Source organism: Babylonia areolata, chromosome 6 (genome assembly GCF_041734735.1).
Source record: "Babylonia areolata isolate BAREFJ2019XMU chromosome 6, ASM4173473v1, whole genome shotgun sequence".
In the NCBI taxonomy this organism is placed as follows: domain Eukaryota; kingdom Metazoa; phylum Mollusca; class Gastropoda; order Neogastropoda; family Buccinidae; genus Babylonia; species Babylonia areolata.
In genome coordinates, this window is record NC_134881.1 from 41089869 (window position 1) to 41094868 (window position 5000).

A 5000-nucleotide genomic window follows, 5' to 3' on the forward strand; every position below is an offset into this window, starting at 1 on the left:
GATCGCCCAGTTTTAGACACTAATGATAATGATAATGGTGATGATAATGATGATGATGATGGCAGCAATAACAATAATAATGATGTTAATGACAACAACAATAATAGTAATATGATAATAATTATCACATCATTATTGTTGTTATTTATTATCATTATCATTATACGAAGAAGAAGAAGAACAACAACAACAACAACAACATGCACACTATGACTAAACCAATTCCAGGAGCAAGAAACGAGAGTTTAAAAAAAATATGTTTTCAAAATCAAAATAAAAAAAGATTTCTGGTTAACAAAAAATAATACATTCAAACTAGTTTATCATCTCGACTCAAAATATCCAGTGTCTATAACCCGAGGTGAACGATAACTTCCAAGTTGGCAAGAGTTCACACATCAGTGACGTAATGCTGTGTGTGAGTCAGAGTGTGTGTGTGTGTGTGTGTGTGTGTGTGTGTGTCTGTGCGTGTGTGTGTGTGTGTGTGTGTGTGTGTGTGTGTGTGTGTGTGTGTCAGTGTGTGTGTGTGTCTGTTTGCCTTCAAACAGGGTGTGGACGTAATTTTATCAGTCATGTGGCAATTGCTCTTGCTTTTTACACCCGCACCCCCCCCCCCCCCCCCCCCCCGGGCCCCCCTCGCCCCCCCAAGTCCCCCCCTCACCCTCACCCCACCCCCCCAACCCTTCTCTGTTCTCTTTCCCGCTCCATGCACCTAATATGTGCTCGCTGTGGTCGTTTATTCAACTCTGTGTGTGTGTGTGTGTGTGTGTGTGTGTGTGTGTGTGTGTGTGTGTGTGTGTGTGCTATTGTAACTAATGTTTCTGAGTTCTGTGTGTGTGTGTGTGTGTGTGTGTGTGTGTGTGTGTGTGTGTGTGTGTGTTTCCTCTTCGAATTGCTTTATTTTTTGTCCACCAGAATCAATTACTACCACGTAAAACTGCATTAACTCTCTCCATACGAACGGCGAAAGAGACGACGTTAACAGCGTTTCACCCCAATTACCATCATCAAAATATTGCAAGCGGAAGGCTCTTATACTGAAGACGTGAATGTTGACAAAGAATACCACAATTCTGACAACGGAAGCTAAAGGTTGGGTCATTCAGACACCCACTAGCAGCAGAAGACAACCGTTTGATTTTTCTCCCTAATATATAAATCACTTTCGCTGCGTATACGACAATGGTTTAAATTGTCAGTTAAAAAAAACAACATATATATATATATATATATATATATATATATATATATATATATATATATATATATATATATGGGAAGTAGCGTCTGTGAAATGTTTGTTAAATACTGTACAATCAAAAGTTTTTGATGTGGTCACGTGACATAATGGGTAAGACGTCGCCGGGATTTCAGATCTGCCGGTATAATTTTTTTTTTCTTCTAAAAACAAACATGTTCACATGCACCCACGCAACGGGAGACAGAGATAGGGGGGAAAAGAGAGGCACAGTAGAGAGAGCGAGCGACAGAGAAAGATAACGATAACGATTTTTTATTCAGATAAAGGCTAAAGCCCCTTACTGAATGGGGTGACATTAAAGAAAGATAAATAAGATTTTGCATGACACACTATGCATCTTCAACACAAACCAACCAAAAAATATCTAACACAGATGTTCAACAACATTCACGTCGTAACTATTCTCAATCTCTTCAATGCCTCATATATATAAATGGCCAAGTTACACAGAGTAGACTCATGTCTTGACGACATGAGCAAATTAAATCTAAATTTAGATGGATCTTTATAATACTTTGGTTGGACGACACAGAGAGAGAGATTCAAAGAGGTTCCTAATGTTTATGAATGTATTACTTGGATTAAAACAGTGTCTCTTAATGTAATGGAGTCTCCCGTCGGACCGACGGACGAGTAGGCAGGCAGGCTTATCTGTCGGTGTGTGTCCTCTCATACTATGGGAGAAGAGACTGATTCTGGATGCGCAGCACTTCCCTCGCACAGGTGTTGCAAGGGAAAACGTCTGCAGAAGTTGAGCCCTGCCTCCTTCGCTCACGCTTCTCCTTAATGGCCAGCGTTCTCGTTAGGTCTTGACCTTGAGTCAAGTTCCCAAGTACGGAATATTTTGCTGTCTGCCCTTTTCGAATTATTCTTTTTCATTTCTTTTTTTCTTCTTCTTCTTCTTCTTTAACTCTCTCGATACGAACGGCGAAAGAGACGACGTTAACAGCGTTTCACCCCAATTATCACCATCAAAATATTGCAAGCGGAAGGCTCTTATACTGAAGAGGTGAATGTTGACAAACAATACCACAATTCTGACGATGGAAGCTAAAGGTTGGGTCATTGAGACACCCACTGGACATCCGAGGGGTCTGTGTAGAGGAGAAGAGAGGACTGGCCGTGAATTAACATTAAAAATAAAAGAGGGACTGGAGATTTAAGTGGTGATGAGAGAAACACTTTCTCTTCGCAAACGATTTTTCTCTTCAGTATCGTGGCTGGGAAAACTGTTGTATGGCTCGACAGTCGATTTCTTACCTCCCACATGACGTGATAATCTACTGATGACGTCATTTGTAAGTGACGTTATTGGCTATTTTACCGACTGTGTTGCTTTTGCGAATTTGAGCACGCGAAACTTCGGCCAGACATCCGTGAAAGAAGAGTGTATTTTTCTCCGCACTGAAAATAAACGTACATGAGAGTGATTCCACGTGTCAATGATTAAGAAAAAAAAAGGGCAAGTATTATCTGTAAAATATATGTAAAATATTGTACTATTGAATGATCGTGGTGGCCCCGTGGCCTAATGGATAAGGCGTCTGACTTCGGATCAGAAGATTGCGGGTTCGACTCCCGTCGGGGTCGTGCATCACTTTTTTTTCATAATTCAAAAACAAAAAAGATTTTTTATTAATCAGATGAATAATTTGAATGCCTTGATTTTAAAGAAAAAGTTACTACTATCACTGCAACTACTACTACTACGCACACAAGTTTCAAGTTTCAAGTTTTAATTACCTTTCACTCCTATTGGAGTATGGAGGATTACTGCAAATATCTTTTCATGCCCAGAACAAACATTTCGAAATACACAACAATGTCACATAAAAGTTGACAAAACATAAATGTCTTTTAACTACAAAAGTGTACCTAAGCAACATTTGCAAATCTAATCATCTTACAGCTAAAATGACTTTTTTGCCTCTTTTGAGCATGTTACAAAAATTAAAAACCGATTTTGGAGACAAATATTTTTTAGGAACATATCTGTTTCGTAACTGATCATAATTGGGACGTTCCATTATAAAATGAAACTCAATCCCCAATCACAGACATGTTACAAACCTAACAAAGCCGTAACTCTCGTGGAATGCCTTTGTGTCTCCCTGTTTCTATTTCCAGCTTATGATTACTACTTCGAAATCTGAAGAAGCTGATAACGTAATTATCAGGCATTTGACTTATATATTTTTCTCTACCAAATCCACTTTTGAAATTTCGATAAAACAAACATTTACTACTCGCCTCTAGAGCATGTCTCCATAGATTTTGAAAACTATCTCTCAGCAGTAAGTTCAATTGTGGCAGGTCCACTTCCTTTGCGTTAGCTGTGCTTGACTATGTGTGTATACATATGTATGTGTACATAACTACATACATGTATGTGAATGTGCATTGTGTGTGCGTGTGTTTATGTACGTTTGTGCCTGCCTATGTGTGCGTATGTGTGTTAGGATAGCTGTTAGATACACATGTATGTTAAAATGCATGTATGTAGTGTGTGTGTGTGTGTGTGTGTGTGTGTGTGTAGTCACATTTTGGTGTGTGTATGTAACATAGATATAATATTTTATGTTAACAAAAGCGTTTTTGTAAAGCACCTAGAGCAGATTTCTGGATAGTGTGCTATATAAGTATCCATTATTATTATTATTAAAGCAATGTTGACATTCTTGAAGAAAGATTCCCTCTCTAAGAAGTATTAAGCATCCCAAACACAGTCATACCCTGCTTCTGTCATCAAGCAATCTACCACCACAATACAATACCATACAACAGGACACAGTACAATACAACACAGGCCAGTGGATTGGGAGAATAAAATAGATTATAATGAATGAAAAACCCGACATGGGTTGCGAGAATACCACTATTGAAAGGCCACACAGAGGGCCGTTTTGGAGAGAGCGAATATGTTGATTACTCCACACAGTCGTAAAGAACAGATTAGATGTTTATTATGGCAGGTGTGGTTCGTCCGTCGGGATCGACGAGGACCATCTAGTCATCCGGGGGGTGGGTGGGTTGGGCTCTGTGGGTGCGCAGATGAGTGGCAGGTAAGTGATGTGTGAAGACCGCATGTCTTCTATCAGCACATAAGTATTGAAACTGACTGCGCCTGACGTGTTGTGTACGCAAGTATAAGAGCAGGTAAGACTGTCTATGTTTGTGTGTGTGTGTGTGTGTGCGCGCGCGCGCGTGTGTGTGTGTGTGTGTCTGTGTGTGTCTGTGTGCCAGGCATATACGCATATAAATACTGACCACTACATACATATTTTTTTATATATACTTTATGCGGATAGTACATGACAAGATACGAACATAAATTGAAAATCATACACAAACACAGATACAGTAGAAATTAGGATACATACAAGTGCATATCAATATAAAAACTTGCACACACACACACACACACACACACACACACACGTTTGAACAGGAGCTGCATATTACATATGGATGGGGCTAATGACTAGATCTTCAGGTAGATGGTTGTTGATTGCTCAATTCTAGTTGTCATACTGGATTTGATTCGAGAGACAGGGCATTGACTGCTTTGGGGAAAAATCTATTGGCGAAGCGATTGGTTTTCGTCCTTATACTTCTGTACCGTCGACTAGACAGGAGCATCTCGAAAATCCCAAAATCTGGATGTGATTCGTCCTGGCTGATTGATTTTGCTTTTTTGAGTAGCCGCTTATAATAAATGTCTTCTAGAGAAGGTAGATCA

General features: G+C 39.6%; 1 non-coding gene across 1 annotated transcript; it reads left to right on the forward strand.

Annotated features, from left to right (window-relative positions):
* Positions 1-2778: 2778 nt before the first annotated feature.
* Positions 2779-2851, forward strand: Trnar-ucg (transfer RNA arginine (anticodon UCG)). The gene has a single exon. It is a non-coding gene; the product is annotated as a tRNA-Arg (tRNA).
* Positions 2852-5000: the final 2149 nt, after the last annotated feature.